This window comes from Schistocerca cancellata, chromosome 12, assembly GCF_023864275.1.
Source record: "Schistocerca cancellata isolate TAMUIC-IGC-003103 chromosome 12, iqSchCanc2.1, whole genome shotgun sequence".
NCBI lineage: Eukaryota > Metazoa > Arthropoda > Insecta > Orthoptera > Acrididae > Schistocerca > Schistocerca cancellata.
This window is the reverse complement of record NC_064637.1, coordinates 61,268,499-61,275,141: the sequence shown is the minus strand read 5'-3', so window position 1 is coordinate 61,275,141 and position 6,643 is coordinate 61,268,499. Positions and strand designations below refer to the sequence as shown.

The 6,643-nt window shown below is 38.1% G+C and overlaps 1 protein-coding gene across 1 annotated transcript in view; it reads left to right on the top strand.

Moving 5' to 3' along the window:
* Positions 1–4,639: 4,639 nt before the first annotated feature.
* Positions 4,640–6,643, top strand: part of LOC126109594 (F-box/LRR-repeat protein 7-like) — a 135,748-nt gene continuing 133,744 nt past the window's right edge. Inside the window, exon 1 of the mRNA XM_049914634.1 lies at positions 4,640–4,668. The gene's annotated coding sequence lies outside the window, so the exon portion shown is untranslated. The remainder of the gene's footprint in view (positions 4,669–6,643) is intronic.

Sequence of the window (6,643 nt, the reverse complement as noted above, 5' to 3'; positions counted from 1 at the left end):
AGGTATTAAAGAAGAAACTTGTAGTTCAAAACCTATCACTTACAGATTCTAAGGTCACTGATTCACAAAGCGTTCTAAACAAAATCAATGAATATTTCATCTAACTGGCCAAAGATCTCATTCAGGCTAACTGCAAGGTACCATTCCCAAATTCCATTAGTATGCCACATATCACTAACACTTCAATGTTTGTTTATGAAACAAACCCCAATGAAATTATGAACATAATAAATCGTTTAGCAATAAAACCTTTAGTGACTATGATGAAGTACCTGAATTCATATTAAAAGTGTGTGCTCCCCTCATAGTAAAACCATTATCAGTCATCTTCAACAATTCATTAAAAACTTCCACCTTTTCAGATGCTCTCAAAATGGCTACAGTCTCACCACAACTAAAGAAATGATCCCCTGATGTAATATTTAATTATCGACCTTTGTTCGTATAAGCATCTTTTCAAAAAGTCTAGAAAAATTTTTTTGTGACAGGCTTATAAATTTTATAAATAATTGATAAATTTTCACTTTCTCACCCTAAAATGACACTCACAAAATGTTAAAGACTATTATTAGTTGGTTTTATTATGTTTCAAAAGTAACTGAAGACAACTAAGCGCGGAATAATGATGGGAGCAAACGTGTTTTTATGTTAGATATTATTTAACATAAATATTAGATATAATAACTGAAATTGCACTCTCAACAGTCCTCCTCAATTCAATGATTTTACATTTAACATTAAAAAAATTAAGATAACCCCAAAAAGCTTCTCAAAGTGAAAAATCTACGAGCTAGTAAGCCTCTCGTAAAGCTGTCTGCAACCTGGACCATGAAACATACAAACTCAGCAGTGAGTATTTTGCGGTAGTGAAAGTGCCGCACGAAGTTATATTTAATATTAAAGTGCCTCAACTGACAACGTCCTCATTTCTTCAGCAACCGTATACAGGACGACCTGGTAGTTGGTGTGGAATTTGAAAGTCGTCTACCAACTATTTCAGTCAGAATAACTCAGCAGCAACTGTTGCCAGAGCTACATAGTCTGCCTGTGTAGAAGACAAAGCAACAGTAGTCTGTCTCTTTATTGCGCTATTTATTACAATACTTCTAAACAATGGTAAAAGATAATCAGAAGTAGATCTTACAGTCCCTTTTTATTCCAGTTTGCCTCAACATACGCCAGAAGGGCTTCTTGACAACCTTTTCAGTAATGTCGTTTCATAGCGATGGTTCCTGTGATACATCTCATAAGTATTTCAAACATCCCCAGATTTCTTCTGATGGACTGTTTTGGTTTCTCCCAGAGAAGTTGAGCACAGCACACAAGTCAGGCCAGCTATCCGAATGTCTTATCAATGCTTTTTCCTTCCGTGAGTTTTAGTTGAACTTCCATAGGTGTCTTTACTGGGTTACAATCTTGAATACTGAATCGCTGTATCTTTGAATATAACGTTTGGCTTGGATCAATACTTCTTTGTTCCTCGAAATCTCGATTCCCAAGTACGATTGTGGCTCTCCTATTTCCTTTATTTTAAACATCTTCTTTAATTTAAATTTCACCCTGTCCATTCCCTCTCTATCATCTCCTGCCATCAGAATGTCATCAGTGTAGAGCACAACGTAAGTGACAATTTCCTTTAAAATTATATGGTGAAGACATTACCTGCTTCTGACTGAGTGAATCTTACAGAGTTATGAAACATATGAATATAATGATTTACTGCTGGTGGTGATTGCTTTCAGCCATATAAAGACTTCCGTAACCTGCAAACCAAATCAATTGTGACCTTAAATTCTCCAGCAATAGCCCATTCTTCAGGAATAATCACGTATATTCCCTCTTTGAGTAATTGATGTAGAAAAGCATTGACAGCACCAAATTGTTCCAGAAGCAGTCCTTGTTGGATTGTAAAAACTGGTATTAATCTAACAGTTGCAAGTCAAGCCACTGGCGCATATGTTTCCTCGTAGTCAGATTCTTTTGACTGTGTACGTCTCTTAGCCACAAGCGTAGCCTTGTGTCTTATGATGTTTCCATCCTTATCCTTCTTCAGTTTGAATACCCACTTACTGTCAATGGCAGGGGGTAATTTAACAAAGATTCAAGTCTTGTTTTCCTTTATAGAGTCAGTTTCATCCATTATAGCTTTATACCAGTATCCCTTATCTTCACGAGTTACAATTTCCTTGGGGCTTTTCAGTACATCATCGTCAAAAGATTCAGCATTCAGTGGAAGAACACTATAGTCATCTAGGTACATAGGAAGGTTCCTCTTCTTGTCTTCCTGGTAGCACATCGAACTGCTTCGTTTTCAGTTTCCTCTTTCTTCACTGGCCAGCTCTGGTGCAGGAATTCTTTCATAACCTCCACCATTTGATTTAACATCGTCTTAGGTGATTTCTCCTTCATTATCGACTTGGTATTTCTTTTCTGATGATTCCTGTACAGATTCCGAAATCCAGTCCCCTATTAGTATACATTCAAAGTCCTTTGTAGGAAACAATATTCCTTCCTGAGACTATTTTTCCTTCCTCTGGACACCAAAATCTGTACCCGTGGGACAGTAGCCAGTAAAGCAGCACTTCAAAGATTTGCTGTCAAACTACCCTGTTCTCAATTCCCTTGGTACCAGTAGGTAAGCAATACTCTCAGCTTACTCAAGTTGGGTTTCTCATTGTGCTACAAAGCTGCAGGAACCTTTCCTTCCGAAGCCACAGTAGAACTTCTGTTTAGTAGGTATACAGCAGTACAAACAGCTTCTGGCCAGAACGCCTTGCTTAATTTACACTTAAGTATCAAACAGCGAGCTTTCTCAATAAGAGTTCCGTTAATTCGCTCCAAGACGCCATTTCACTTAGGAGTACATCTCACTGTAAACTCAAACGATAATACTTTTTCTTCACAAAATTGCTTCAAATATTTCGACATGTATTCACTACCACTGTCACATGGCAGACTGCTGTTCTTCCAGTTGAAATGAGCTGTGACCATCGCGTGAAGCATCCTCAAATAGCGAGTTACCTCCGACTTCGATTCCAGAGCGTAGGTCAGTGTGAAGTGTGTAAAGTCATCCATGAAACTAAGGACATATTTCTTAGTGTCGGATCTGGTGAGACTGGCCCAACAAGGTCATTGTGGATCAATTGATGAGGTCTGATGGCACGTAACCTAGTGTGATTGTATCACGGCTGTGATTTTTTCCCTTCGACAGAATCAGAGCATCGCTCCATGGGGATTATTGAAGTGCCCACTCCGGTACCATCAACTTCTGACTGGAGGCGTTTAATACAATTAGAACTCAAATGAACAAACATATTTAAACTACAGAAAAGATCAATTAGAATAATTTGTGGTGACAGGAAGATGGAGTCCTGTAAATGTCACTTTATAAAACTTCATGTTCTAAACATTCCATGCCTGTACTTCTAAGAAATGGTCCTATTCACCAGGAAATATCTCGTAAGAACAGTAAATTAATCCAAAACAAGGATATACACACACATAACACCAGAGGACAGTCGAATATGCTCCAAATCTTTTCAAGGACATCATAATGCCATACAAGTATAATTCACCTTAGTGTCATATTGCACAATCAGATTCCACATCAAATAAAACTTGCTCCAGATCCAGTATTTAAAAACAAGCAAAGGCATTTCTAACAAAGCATTGCTTCCATTCAGTGCAAGAATCCACAGGAATGAGAAATTAAAAAAGTATTGAATAAATATTAACAACTAAATGTAAGCTGAGTTGGCGAACATGAAACTTCTGCCTCGAGCACCATCCATTTGCCTACATATTTCTTAGTTGCTCATATTCATTGTTTGTATACTCTGTGTGTTAGTACTTCGTCATGCGGTTCTAGGCGCTTCAGTCCGGAGCCGCGCGACTGCTACGGTCGCAGGTTCGAATCCTGCCTCGGGCATGGATGTCTGATGTCCTTAGGTTAGTTAGGTTTAAGTAGTTCTAAGTTCTAGGGGACTGATGACCTCAGATGTTAAGTCCCATAGTGCTCAGATACTGTACTTCATCAATGAGCAAATTTATACAAATTTTAGAGCGACAATCCATTACTTACATACTTCTTAGTTGCTCATATTGATCTGTTTGTATACTCTGTGTTTTACGACATTCATCAATTAGCTATTTTTCTCTTTCCATTCTATCTACGTAAATTTTTTGTATAGAAAACAGTGTTCTGAAACTATGTATTTCTTAATTTTGCTACACCATGCGTACTTTTTGTACAGTATGTGATCCACAGGATTGATGATAAATACAAATGCTGAAAATAGAATATGTCCTCTATCTAACTTCAATGTAAGTTTTCCGTATTATCTCGATTTCTATGTAGTATATATTTAATGTTCGTTAGCCGAAATACGCGGTACAGGGTTGGCAGCTCTGGCTAGCTGTTCGACTTTTGGTTTGTTTACATCATATTCACTTCACGGTTGACACTTGGGGACGGCAGCAGCTAGATGTGTGACTGGCTAGCTGTTCGACGTTTGGTTTGTTTACAACATATTCAGTTGACACTTGGGGGCGGCAGCAGCTAGACCTGTGAGGCCCAGCAACAGGTGTGATTTGCTTATTTTTATATTTTGACGTTTTCTGCTTGCTATATAATGTATTTTTTGCTCTTCCACTGCGTCAAGAGACTATGTAGGTTGTGTGGAAAAGCATTAGATTTCTCAGTGTCTGAAGTGAAGTGTTATGTTTTTAAATGAAAACCCAACGAAGTCCTTTTTACTTGTGTACGATTCTTCTGTGTATTTGCGTGATTGTCCTGTATGACGTCTCAAGAAGTTTCTTCCCGTTTGTCCTATATCACGCTTTTCACAGTTATCACGCGTTATGCATTTAGTTTTTATGTGTTGCTGGAGATGGAACTTAAAATTTCCTGTTTTAAACGCAATTTGAACAGAGTACTTCTGTATGTTACTGCTTTTATTTCATATTCCAATTCGTTGTATATACGTTCTATTATGTTCAGCTGGAATCATTGTCTTGATTGTTCACAAACATCTAAAATGCGTTACGGTGTAGGACATTCTGAAGTAGGTAAATATAGTAAGATCATAACATTTTTTTAGAGGCGTGTGTGTTGCCAGTACATTCATGATAGTAGGCTACATGCAAAACAATTGGATATTCATCTTTTCTTTCGCTGTACTGTATAACACGAAAACCACTGAACATTAATTTACTTTAGCTTTATTATCGTAAAAATAAATGGGGACCATATGTGTTAAGACAGATTGAAAGAGTCCTGTTAATGTAAACAGCCCTCCACATAATCATTCACATAAGAGAAGCTATGTTGGAAAGGTGAAGCAACGCGAAAAAACACTGTGCCACCGTAAGTGCACTTTCACCACATGCTACAAACCGGAGCAAATATCTCGGGAAAAAATTTACACAATTTCTATTCGAATTGCCGAGCTACATAGCGTTTATAGTAATCGCATCCTATTATGCTGTATTCTCACAGTTAACTTTACGTAGTTGAATTTTTTTTTTTTTTGTTCAAATTTGTGGTTTTTCGGAATATTTATAGCGTGATGATGCGGGAAACATTGTATGTAGTGTCCTTTGACAGGATACAAATTGTAGAGCATCTGAGTAGTCAGCCCCAAATACTCAGCGATTAGGACCATGATAAGGGGGATTACGGAAGTGTCCGATACCACCCGTTTGCTTTGACCCGTACCGTTATCAGTATGGCGGAAATGGCTATTCCAAGCGTCTCCAATATGGCGCCTATGATGTCACTACATGGCAACAAACACGAAAATACGTATAAATGCGACAATAACATCTCCCTCCAAAAATACAATCAAACTAACGAGGCAGCCACGGGAAATTGGGGGATTTCGGGAGGGTACAAGCTAAACATAACAGTAAAAAAGGACACACCACGATCCCAAAACACACAAATTGACGAAAAACAAAAAAAATATTAAAAAATAAAATCCTCGGGAATCGGACACTTCCCTTGACCTATATAGCTCAACTACAACCGACAATACCAAACGACATGCAGCTACGACGACACACATTGGAATAGATCATTTCCCCTGACCTGCATAGGTCAATTACAGCTGACGATACCATAACACATCTACGAGAAAAATTGGAATCTGGCACTTCACTTAACCTACACAGATCAGCCACAGCTGACAATATCAAAGAACAAATACATACACCTGTGATAAATAAAACCAAACTGACAACACTTCAAAAACCCAACAAAATTTCACATCTCGCAAAGTAAATGACTACTTATCATGAACAAATTCTGGGGCTACACACTAGGTTAGGCAACCAACCCCCCCCCCCCACACACACACACACACACACAAAGGAAACACAACCAAAAGAAAAACTTCCAAACCACCCACAACCTAACAACACCCCTCCCCCTCCCAAAAAAAAAAAAAAAAAAAAAAAAAAAAAAAAAAAAAAAAAATATCGCCAACATATAAAAACCACAACATATATGAAACACAGTCACACATTACAACTTGGAGACAACTGCAACAAAACAGATCCTCTGCAACATAATCATAAAACAAACCCTCCCCTTCCAACCCACCAAAATCCATAACCATTACCCACAACAACCTGCCCCCCCCCC